The sequence below is a fragment of the Oncorhynchus tshawytscha genome, linkage group LG12 (genome assembly GCF_018296145.1).
Source record: "Oncorhynchus tshawytscha isolate Ot180627B linkage group LG12, Otsh_v2.0, whole genome shotgun sequence".
Taxonomy (NCBI): domain Eukaryota; kingdom Metazoa; phylum Chordata; class Actinopteri; order Salmoniformes; family Salmonidae; genus Oncorhynchus; species Oncorhynchus tshawytscha.
The window spans coordinates 23,553,075-23,566,206 of NC_056440.1; the positions used below are offsets into that span (position 1 = coordinate 23,553,075).

The 13,132-nt window shown below is 42.0% G+C and overlaps 1 pseudogene; it reads left to right on the top strand.

The window, feature by feature from the left end:
• The first annotated feature begins 211 nt into the window (after nt 1-211).
• Nucleotides 212-8,354, top strand: LOC112263929 (annotated as a pseudogene).
• Nucleotides 8,355-13,132: the final 4,778 nt, after the last annotated feature.

A 13,132-nucleotide genomic window follows, 5' to 3' on the forward strand; every position in this document is an offset into this window, starting at 1 on the left:
AACAACAACAAATGTGTCAGTGTCCCAATACTGTTGGAGCTCATTATATTATGAATTGTGTGTTTTATGACTGTTAGACCTAGTCATTGAACTGTTATTTTCTCCTTTTTCAGTAAACCATTGCAAAAGATTGGTACTAAAGGAGTAACATTGCACATAGGCTCAAACCATATCACCATTGGCTGCAGAAACGAAGCAGTCTATCAGTACCATGTCACTTTCACGTAAGTACATGTGTTAGGGGAAAAAAGAGCAACAATCCTGGGAAAAATATCTGCTGTAGAAATAACAATGCAGCCTTCATTAGGGCACATCATAGCAAAACATTTTACAACAGAAAACAATGGTTCTTATTGGACAGGTTCAGGTAGTCCCTCCCTGTTTACAGTATGTTGTCTTCCATTTGGTCTCATAAAAATACACCCCAGTGCTGCAATATGAGCTGCTAATGGTCCACCACCAATTGACCTTTTTACATTTTGAGAAATTGGAGGTGTTTTTTTTAAAGGCCTGTGGTCTACCTATGAGAGACGTTCTCTGTGGGAAAACCTGCCCTAAGTGCAGCCATGTCGTCTGAATTTAGCTAATCTCCCCTTGTTCTCTTCATGGAGTCATCTATTGTGCTCGTTTGATAGCTTCAAGCAAAAACAATTGCTTTCTTGAGAGGCCTCAAATGTTTTACACATGAGGCCAGACTTTTTAAAACGGTCAATTTCCCCCTAAATCCTAAAAAGCTTTTTCACTGAAGTAGCTAATTTTACAAATCAAATATATAACCCCCCAAAAAAGCCTGGCTGGCTACACCAAATGTTACATTTGTCTGGTTAGACAAGACATTAGTGTTCTCAAGGTTAATGAGGATCCTGGGACTGAAGCATGCTTTTTATGTTCCAAAAAGCGCAGTCATACTTGGGAACATCGAGAAGGAATTCAAGTTGTCCACAGACTGAGAAATTATACTCCAACTGAAATCTCTAGGATAATAGCAGCTGACTCAAGCCATTTGGTTTCCATCTTCATATTCTAGGCTGCAGGTGTGGCCAGGTTACTCAATGTGCAGAATGCACACTGGCAGAAGCCTGTACCTCCAGGTGGATGTGTCCCACAAAGTGCTATGAAACGACTCCGTCCTTGACTGCATGTGAGTTCAACCTGACCATTTAGAAGAATGGTTACATGACGTCACTGACTAACTTGTTTAATACTCTAAAATATGCATGATAAATCTGTTCTCTGGACAGATATTTTGAGGTGTAGACTGAGTATACAAAACATGAAGGACACCTGCTCTTTCCATGACAGACTGACTAGGTGAATCCAGGTGAAAACTATGATCCTTATTGATGTCACCTTACTTGTCCCATTGAGGGTGAATCGGTAAGACAAAGATTTAAGTGCCTTTGAACGTGGTATGGTAGTAGGTACCAGGCGCACCGGTTTGTGCCAAGAACTGCAATGCTGCTGGGTTTTTCCACACTCAACAGTTTTCCATGTGTATCAAGAATGGTCCACGACCCAATGGACATCCAGCCAACTTGACACAACTGTGGGGTGCAAGTCAATATTAAGGTGTTCTTAATGTTTGGTATACTCAGTGTAGATACATCCACATGGTGTTTATACCCACGTGGTGCACTGTCTACTGTAGTTCATACCAATTTAACACTTTTTTGCCAAAGATATTTATAAAGAGCATTTTCACTGATACACTCATATTTCAACAAATATTGACAAGTTCTCACAGAAAGTGCATCAGCCTGCTCATAGAGATTTGGACACCGAGTATGCCTCAACCACTTCAAAACAACCTCAGGGACTTGTGAGACTGAGGGGTTGTCTAGTCTTGGTCACTAAAGGGACATATGCTGGAATACAATTGGGCTGACTTGCAGGGCCTTGAGTGGTAACCTTTGTCCTTTTGACCCCTCTGTATCCCAGGAAAGTGATCTACCAGAAAAGCAGGGAGTGCTTCTGGGATGAGTGCACCAAAGAGCTCATTGGCAGCATTGTCATCACCCGCTAGAACAACCACACCTACCGCATCCCTCAAAGATTCCTTCAACATGGCCGACTACAGGTAAGGCCGGGTCTGAAGTTGCCCATTCATTCAATCTCAAGCAGGCAACTAATCTATGTTTTTGAACAGAGCCGTGTGTGTTATTCAAGTGCATTTCCTATGTGTGTATTACAACCTTTTTCCTGTAATATGAACAGCAAAAACTACGGCATCACCATAAAAGATATGGCCCAACTCATTCTTATCCATCCACCCAAAAAGAGGTCCAAGCAAGGGGGAAAGATACAAATATTCCGCAGGACACGTTTGCTGACGCTAACACACCCAACAACCCTGAAACAGAAGGCCACCTTATGGGGCGAGTCAGTGTTGGGATTAATCTCAACATACTCTGTTTTCATAGCTCTGACTGATGTTCTACTATCACACATGCTTTATAAATAGTCCTTTTGAGTTTCTATTGAGGAGTTGGAGACATTCTTCTCCATATAGATACAATGTGTTCTATTTCATTTCCTGTTTTTATCTTACAGCCAAGTCATAACCGGCATGATCCTGCTTCTGCCTGAGCTCTTCTTCATGACTGGAATCCCTGACAAAATGAGAACGGACTTCCGAGCCATGACGGTAAAATCATTGTGTCAGCAATGCATTCTATTCCCTGTGGGGTTTTCTGTGACATTTACATTCTGTGACATCCACAGTCCATGAAGGCAGCACAGTGATTTTGATAACGCAGCATTTGATAACACATTAGCTGGTTACTATTGTTTTCTTTCAAATGTTGTGCTTACTTGAGTTTTCCTGCCTCAATTAAATAAATTGTACACCATAAACCCAGCTGGCAATCCAGACAAGCTGAATGTAGTGCTCCAAGTATTGGGGATGGGGAAACAAATACTATTTGAACCCAGACACGTCAGAGATTAAATGGGAAGGGCAAAGTCAGAGTAATTATATTGTTATAGAATGAAAGTGACGGTTTAACCATCCCAGGACCTGACAATGCACATCAATGTGAGTGAGTGATGAGCAGCACACCCACTCCCTGAAGCAGCTCCTGAAGAACACCAACCCAGAGGCCCAGATGGAGTTGGCACACTGGGGGCTGGAGATCAGCCAAGACATCCTGGTGGTGAGGATACACACAGCACAGTTAAAGAATCAACATTTGACGGAAATTTGTTGTGTAGCTGAAGTCGCACATAAAATGAACAGTCATTTATCTGGTGGTAAGGCTCCACACAGATCATTAGACATGCTCACTCACACATTACTCTTAAAAAATGTTTGGATGCTGGATCGTCATTTGTGAAATCCATCAAGTGAAATGGACAGCAATAGGTCAGTCGTGTGTTAAATTAAATGCACAATTAATTAGAGCCCGACTGATATTATCTGCAGATTGTTAGCCTTTCACATAAACATTTGTATCAGTCTTTATTCCACCATTTAAAGCACTGATATTGTGTACGTAGAATTAACAAATACGTGTGCTCATTTGCAGTTATTTTTTAGAATGTTTCAATGGTTGCCTGAAGAGGGCGCTCTGAGCTGCTCATTGAACATCATTCAGCCTTTCACTCAATCTGTCCAATTTATTACCTTTTCGCCTCTAAAATGTAAATAAAACACTATAAAGAGTTTATATAATGTGTCATTACATACATATTTGACGGTTTGTGTCGAATTTGAATCGGGTTGTTAGGGCGTTGCTAAAGTGATCTTCAGAAGTAAACAGCGGCTTTGAGAGTCATGATCACATGCAGTGATGATGCAAAAAATGACTAGGTATCCCCCCTTATCCCGTCAGTCCATTTATTGTTTTTAACGATGAGAAGTGCTACACCTGGTGGAGAGAGATTGTAAGACAGAAATAGTTGCTTTATGCGTGCTGTACGTTACGGCATGACACGTCACGATGAAACGGAGGGTCAGTTTATTCAACGTTTCTCCAAAACTATAGAGCCATTACCATGTCGATCAACGCTTGAATAGAAACGTAGTTCACACCCCAGATTTTGAAGTCAACACAGTCCCATTAATTTTCTTTGCAGCCTCGTTTGAATGTCACGGTTGCGCACATTTGTACGGAATGGGGTGAGTTTACGTTAGCTAACCAGCAATGTAATTAAGCTCTATCTTGCCAGAAAGGTAGTTAGCCTAGCTAGCTAGCAAGCAATCTGTGCTACATATGTGCAAGCACTGGACTGGCGCCAAAGTCAACACTGGCTCATCCTTCATACAAAAATAACACTGTTACTGTCTAGGGCTATTATGTTAGTGGGCTTAGTTAGTTGGCGCAGTGTTCATGTTGTCATGCTGAGTCACGTCGTTGCTAAGCTTATCGTCAAGCAATCCCTCAAAATCAGGGTATGAATCGAGAAACCAGCCTATTTTCCATGAAAGTATGTAACAATTTCAAAGCTATGCGATATTACAGAGAACAAGTTAATTGTCTCAAATATTTACGTTTTACTTGTTGACGAAATTCATGCTAATGTTGTTTTTTTGAGCTGGCGCACATTTGACTTCCATACATTCCCGTGAAGGACAGCTCTTCTTGTCCTAGAATTGCCCAGAATGCACCATGCGGTCCATTGACAATGCATGGGAACATACACAATGGGAATGATTCCAATGGAGTTTACAATCTCCTGAAAATTATCTCTGAACAAGCTCTCATTGCACGGTTGTCATAAATTGTTTCTTTACATGACATTTGACTGTTGTAAAGCACTGTAGTGTAGTCTTAAAATCTGTGGAGGGGCCAGCTGAGTGTGTTAAACGCTCTACAACAAAGCTTTCTTAGTGTCCAACAAGCTTTCTCTGCCCTTAACCTTGAACACCTCCAAAACAAAGGTCATATGGTTTGGTAAGAAGAATCTCCCCACAGGTGTGTTTACTGCCACTGAGGGTATAGAGCTTGAGGTAGTCACCTCATACAAGTACTTGGGAGTATGGCTAGACGGTTTCCTCTATCGTAATCGCTCCTCTTTCACCCTAGCTGCCAAACTAACACTGATTCAGATGACCATCCTACCCATTCTAGATTACAGAGAAGTAATTTATAGATCAGCGGGTAAGAGTGCTCTCGAGCGGCTAGATGTTCTTTACCATTCGGCCATCACTGCACTCTACAATCGTCTGTAAATTGGTAATCTCTGTATACCCGTCGCAAGACCCACTGGTGGATGCTTATTTATTAAACCCTCATAGGCCTCATTCCCCCTTATCTGAGATATCTACTGTAGCCCTTATCCTCCACAGACAACACCCGTTCTGCCAGTCATATTCTGTGAAAGTTCCCCAAGGCACACACATCCCTGACAGTTGTGGTTACTTCATGTGATGTATTGTTGTCTCTACCTTCTTACCCTTTGATGTTGTCTGCGCCCAATAATGTTTTGACCATGTTTTGTGCTGCGGCCATGCTGTCATGTGTTGCTGCCATGCTGTCATGTGTTGCGGCCATGCTGTCATGTGTTGCTGCCATGCTGCCATCAAATCAAATCAAATTTATTTATATAGCCCTTCGTACATCAGCTGATATCTCAAAGTGTTGTACAGAAACCCAGCCTAAAACCCCAATCAGCAAGCAATGCAGGTGTAGAAGCACGGTGGCTAGGAAAAACTCCCTAGAAAGGCCAAAACCTAGGAAGAAACCTAGAGAGGAACCAGGCTATGTGGGGTGGCCAGTCCTCTTCTGGCTGTGCCGGGTGGAGATTAAAACAGAACATGGCCAAGATGTTCAAATGTTCATAAATGACCAGCATGGTCAAATAATAATAATCACAGGCAGAACAGTTGAAACTGTAGCAGCAGCACGGCCAGGTGGACTGGCGACAGCAAGGAGTCATCATGTCAGGTAGTCCTGAGGCATGGTCCTAGGGCTCAGGTCCTCCGAGAGAGAGAAAGAAAGAGAGAATTAGAGAGAGCATACTTAAATTCACATAGGACACCGGAAAGGACAGGAGAAGTACTCCAGATAACAAATTGACCCTAGCCCCCCGACACATAAATACTGGAGGCTGAGACAGGAGGGGTCAGGATCCGATGTGGCCCCATCTGATGACACCCCCGGACAGGGCCAAACAGGAAGGATATAACCCCACCCACTTTGCCAAAGCACAGCCCCCACACCACTAGAGGGATATCTTCAACCACCAACTTACCATCCTGAGACAAGGCCCGAGTATAGCCCACAAAGATCTCCGCCACGGCACAACCCAAGGGGGGGCGCCAACCCAGACAGGAAGACCACATCAGTGACTCAACCCACTCAAGTGACGCACCCCTCCTAGGGACGGTATGAAAGAGCCCCAGTGACTCAGCCCCTGTAATAGGGTTAGAGGCAGAGAATCCCAGTGGAAAGAGGGGAACCGGCCAGGAAGAGACAGCAAGGGCGGTTCGTTGCTCCAGAGCCTTTCCGTTCACCTTCACACTCCTGGGCCAGACTACACTCAATCATATGACCCCCTGAAGAGATGATCATTCAGTAAAGACTTAAAGGTTGAGACCGAGTTTGCGTCTCTCACATGGGTAGGCAGACCATTCCATAAAAATGGAGCTCTATAGAAGAAAGCCCTGCCTCCAGCTGTTTGCTTAGAAATTCTAGGGACAATTAGGAGGCCTGTGTCTTGTGACCGTAGCGTACGTGTAGGTATGTACGGCAGGACCAAATCAGAGAGATAGGTAGGAGCAAGCCCATGTAATGCTTTGTAGGTTAGCAGTAAAACCTTGAAATCAGCCCTTGCCTTGACAGGAAGCCAGTGTAGGGAGGCTAGCACTCGAGTAATATGATCAAATTTGTTGGTTCTAGTCAGGATTCTAGCAGCCGTATTTAGCACTAACTGAAGTTTATTTAGTGCTTTATCCGGGTAGCCGGAAAGTAGAGCATTGCAGTAGTCTAACCTAGAAGTGACAAAAGCATGGATTAATTTTTCTACATCGTTTTTGGACAGAAAGTTTCAGATTTTTGCAATGTTACATAGATGGGAAAAAAGCTGTCCTTGAAGCAGTCTTGATATGTTCTTCATGTGTTGCGTCCATGCTGTCATGTGTTGCTGCCATGCTGTCATGTGTTGCTGCCATGCTGTCATGTGTTGCTGCCATGCTGTCATGTGTTGCTGCCATGCTGTCATGTGTTGCTGCCATGCTGTCATGTGTTGCTGCCATGCTGTCATGTGTTGCTGCCATGCTATGTTGTCATCTTAGGTATCTCGTTATGTAGTGTTGTGGTGATGTGTTTTAATAAAAAGTACAGTTTCAGATTTACTTTGAGACTAAGTTTAATTCATTCAGCCCTTCAGCACAAACACTTCTGCATTCTTATCTACTGCCATAGACAAATCTGTATGTTTTACCTAAGGTATTTAAAAAAAAAATGTATATGTTTTGTATTTATAGAGGATATAGTTGCTTTTTGGTGGTGATCATGTAAACCACAAATAAAATGTTCTTAAATTGTAATATTTAGTTAAGAAATCATCATTTGGAGTATCAGTTAATCCTTTTGAGGTACAATGTAAAAGAAAATGTATGATTTTTTATTCCACCTCTAAAAAACATATTGGTAATAGGTAACTTTTGCCTCCCTAAAATCACTAATCGGACCCAAAAATCCTATATCGGTCGGGCTCTACAATCGCTATGTTTAGGTTTATTAGGCTCGTCCTGTGTGCAGAAACCCTACCAACACAGCTCCCAGGGGCCACGTTGAAGCTGAGTTTAGCTTTCGAAAAATAACTTAGAACAAATGGCTTTTCCTTCAAAGTTTAACCACAAGAGGATGTCATAAATTGTCTCAAAGCTGCTTTTAAAAGTTGAGTAATAAAATACATTCCCAAGAGTAAATCTCAGTTGATAAACATTTGGCAGTGACCTGCTGGCAGCTCCTAATGGGTTAGAATAGTTCAAGTCTTCTAAAATTCCTGCCGAGTTAAATGGACTCAAGGGTAAAGAATATTTAACGTGCTCTTACTACTTTGATTGAGGACAGAGTATGTATCCAGTACTCTCCGGTTTTACAAGCCCTTGTAAAAAGACTTTTTCTTCTTTCTCCCCCCCTTGAGATGTTCCATGCATACAGGCTCACATACCTTTCTTTGTGTAACTATAAAAAGTACTATGAACTATTCTGTTGGTTCATCTAGGTTACAGGAAGAATTCTTCCCCTGGAGACCGTCTGTCTCCAGTCAGCGTCCTTTGTCACCGGAGCTGATGTCAGCTGGTCCAAGGAGGTTGTCAGGGATGCTTCAATCAGCTATGTGAGTCACCGGGTCAAAGGGTCAAGTACAGCCCACTGATGTCAGGGGAATGACTAGCTTACTATAGCTTGGGCGACATTATGATTGCATCTTGTCTTTGTTTTAGTATGGTCAGGGCGTGAGTTGGGTGGGCAGTCTTATGTGTGTTTTTCTATGTTGGGGTTTTGAGTTCGGCCAGGTATGGTTCTCAATCAGAGGCAGCTGTCAATCGTTGTCCCTGATTGAGAATCATACTTAGGTAGCCTGGGTTTCACTTTTGCGTTGTAGGTGTTTAGTCCACACAGTACTGTTTCGGTTTTCGTTCATTCACTTTATTGTTTTGTATTTCAGTGTTCAGTTCGTTTCATTAAATATTACATCATGAACACTTACCATGCTGCGCTTTGGTCCGATCCTTCTTCCCACCTCTGAATACCGTTACAATAGCAACGATAATTGACAGCCATCATCAATCGTGATGCCAGAAAAGATGGTCATAGCCTATATTTTCAGTAAATGTGTCAGCAGGGTTTCTGTTTGGCCTATTACCTGGAGAAAGTTTCGCTTCAATAATAATATTTTAATTTCTCAATAATTATCATAAAAATCTGAATTCAAATTATAATCTTAAAGTTAAAATGTCCACTAGTGTGAGATCACCAGCCTCTGCCATATGGACACATTGATACACTGTGATCCATTGTTGGCTAAAGAAATGGACGCATAGAACTCATGGCCTATTTAAGCAATAAGGCACAAGGGGATGTGGTGTATGGCCAATATACCATGGCTAAGGGCTGTTCTTATGCACGACGCATTGCGTGCGGAGTGCCTGAACACAATCCTTAGCCGTGGTATATTGGCCATATACCACAAGCCCCAGAGGTGCCTTATTGCTATTATAAATAAATGGGTTACCAATGTAATTAGAACAGTAAAAAAAAAAAAATTGCTGTAGTATATGGTGTGATATACCACAGCTGTCAGCCAATCAGCTTTCAGGGCTCGAACCACCCAGTTTATAAAAGGCCAATCACTTCCATTGCTCTTTCACACCTAAGATTGGTGATTATTGGAAAGGTTTTTCAAATAGCTTACTATGAGGAACTATAGTTTAACTCTATTCACAATGGATATAAAAACACTTTCCTACATTTTCATGCGGCAGGCCAGGTAGGCGGTCAATTGGGTCTAGTTATTGTTGTTGTCTTAGACCTACCTAAAGGTTTATGGCAAGAAACAACAGCATGTTCACCTTTTTTTGTTTAAGTCTTTGGAGTGGAGTGACAATATTGCCTGCTTTACAGGTAACATGTTCAGACTGAGTGCTTGTTGCACAGATACACAGGTCTTTTTTGGGCGAAGTTGGCCATGACTGGTAAGTGACAATATCCTCTCCACCTTGCTGGTAGGTTATAGTCTCCTCCCCGATGGCATCTTCATTGAGGTAGGCTGTGAGCTCTGCGCTGGACCGCTGCAGTCTGTTTTGGGGTTGATTACGGATTTTTACGCCCCACTCGGGACTAAGTAAGGACATTTAATGTCCTATGCAGCCAATTAAAATAAAATATTGAAGAAAAATAAACTGAAATCAGTCTGGCTTTGGACAAAAATAGTTCACTACATAGAGTGAATCTGACTGCTATATTCTCCTCTAGCCTGTTATGTTTGTCTATCAGATCCACATGAACTGCTGGGCCAAATTCTACCTGCTTTGCTGAGCAGGCAGAGGAACTAGTGTCCTGTAAATGTTTTTGTGAAAAAAAGTTCAGCCCAAAGTGCAGTTGGTGGTGTGCATCATGACAGGCAACAGAGACGACCTCTACTGCGCCATCAATAAGCTCTACTGCGCCATCAATAAGCTCTACTGCGCCATCAAGAAGCTCTACTGCGCCATCAAGAAGCTCTACTGCATCCAGAGTCCAGTGCCCTCTCAGGTTGATACGGCCACATCTCCAGACAATTCAGTATTCATCTTCATTTAGTCAGGATAGTCTACTCGGCAACACACAACATACAATAAGCAAAAGTAAATAACATGGATGGGTGCCAGCACTATTTTGCTTAGCCTTCACCTCAGGTCCTATCAGAATACTGAAGGGTTCAGGGGAAAAGGCAAGGAACCATAATTTAGGAACCAGATGTTCACAAAATATCCAGGTTTTCATGAGCACACAAAAAGGATTCAATTGCTTGTTTAGCCTAACGTAAAGGTTAATCTAAAATACATTTAAAAGTTGAATTAAAAAATAAATGTTAATCTCTTTGGCTTTGTAGGCCTTCAACATCTGGGCTATACCAACCACAAAAGCTGAGAAGCGATGCCCAGAAAATCCTGCTACAGATGAACTGCAAACTGGGGGGAGAACTGTGGACTGTGAACATCCCTCTGTTTAGTATTATAATCTTTACTGGTAAAGTAGGACTCCCGAGTGGTGCAGCCGTCTAAGGCACTGTATCACAACCGGCCGTGATTAGGAGTCACAGGACGGCGCACAATTTGCCCAGCATCGTCCATGTTTGGCCGGGGTAGACTGTCATTGTAAATAGAATTTGTTCTTAACTGACTTGCCTAGTTAAATAAAGTTTTGGCGGATGTTGACCATTCCAAGTTTGGGTGTAGATATGTATTGTGTCCACCAGATGGAGACAGTGGGTTGATGAATCCAGAGAGACAAGCAAGACAGAATTAAAGCTTTGTATGAGAGAAAGGGGATATCTAATTAGTTGCACAACTGAATGCATTCAACCAAAATGTTTCTTTCGCACAAAACCTTACTTTGTAGTGGGGGACAACAAACATTTACCTAAGGTGACATGCGAATGGGATGACATAAAACAAGTAGAGTTTAATACAGCATAATTACATTTTGAGTGTGCAGTCTGAATATGTAAGGTGATTTGTTTAGTTATTTTTCTGAAGTCAGCTATTTTAAAATGTACCTGCCACTTAACAGTTCTGGTGAAGGTGGGGCGCCTCATGTTACCCTTTGGGAGGCTGGAGTAGAGGAGTGATGTGCCCAGAATGACACTTGATTTTGGTTGGAGATACAGGGTTACCCGGGAGAAGAGGGATTTATTATTAGGATGAAACATTTTTAAAATACCGGGAAATTATTCCACCCTAGTCCAAATAGGGCTATTGACTTATATGTTACTCCAATATATATATCATTCTAAAGCATATTAATGTCTGGATTAAAGGGATACTATATTAAAGGGATACTTCGGGACTAGCATGCTTCTAGATAACACAATGACTGGAAGTTTATGGGTAACACTAGTTTGCATTGGCTTGCAAAAGTACCTATAACTTATAACATACTGGACACAGAGACATAAACAGAGGGTAGTGCGTACGGCCCAGTTCATCACTGGGGCTAAGCTGCCTGCCATCCAGGACCTCTACACCAGGCGGTGTCTGAGGAAGGCCCTAAAAATTGTAAAAGACCCCAGCCACCCCAGTCATAGACTGTTCTCTCTACTACCACATGGCAAGCGGTACCGGAGTGCCAAGTCTAGGACAAAAAGGCTTCTCAACAGTTTTTACCCCAAAGCCATAAGACTCCTGAACAGGTAATCAAATGGCTACCCGGACTATTTGCATTGTGCAACACAACCCCCTCCCCACCACAAACACACTTTTGACACTGCTGCTACTCTGTTTATCATATATGCATAGTCACTTTAACTATACATTCATGTACATACTACCTCAATTGGGCCGACCAACCAGTGCTCCGGCACATTGGCTAACCGGGCTATCTGCATTGTGTCCCACCCACCACCCGCCAACCCCTCTTTTATGCTACTGCTACTCTTTGTTCATCATATATACATAGTCACTTTAACCATATCTACATGTACATAGTACCTCAATCATCCTGACTAACCGGTGTCTGTATGTAGCCTCGCTACTGTATATAGCCTGTCTTTTTACTGTTGTTTTATTTCTTTACTTACCTATTGTTCACCTAACACCTTTTTCCACTATTGGTTAGAGCCTGTAAATAAGCATTTCACTGTAAGGTTTTCAAATTGATCAATTAGCCTTTTAAAATGATAAACTTGGATTAGCTAACAACGTGTCATTGGAACACAGGAGTGATGGTTACTGATAATGGGCCTCTGTACGCCTATGTGGATATTCCATAAAAAATATATTTTTTAAATCAGCCTTTTCCAGCTACAATAGTAATTTACAACATTAACAATGTCTACACTGTATTTCTGATCGATTTTAATGGACAAAGAATGAGCTTTTCTGTCAAAAAGGACATTTCTATGTGACCCCAAACATTTGAACGGTAGTGCGAGTTATTTTTGTGCAATTCTACACATTTTGGTATGGTGCGTATTTCACACTCATATTTCAAATCATTAAGATTATTTTGGCTGCTGTATTTAACATTCAACCAACAAGAGCAAGCTTGCATCCCTCTTCGTATAGTCTATTAGTATAATAAATGCAAAAAAAGTTATTCTAATCTAGCTTTTCCTGGGACGCCACAACAGCTAAAAGGGGTGGCCAGGGGAGAGCAGCTGCGTTTTGTGCAAGAGAACAATGCAGAGGCTATAGGTTAGAAGCATATGCATATTAACCCGTCATTCATTAGCTAAATATAAAAGCTAATACTGCATTGAATGTATTACCTGAAAGAGGTAGGCTAGGACATCTATTCACACTCAGTGTTCAGTTTATTAGGTTCGCAAAAATGGTTAGATCCAACAGACTGAGTCATGTGGCTGTGGCTTGCTGTACAGTATAAAGCAGGCATCCAGTTACTGTTTGATGGAACATTAGAATGGGCTCAAAATGAGTGACCTAAGTGACTGAGTGTGGTATGATCGTTGGTGGGAGGCATGC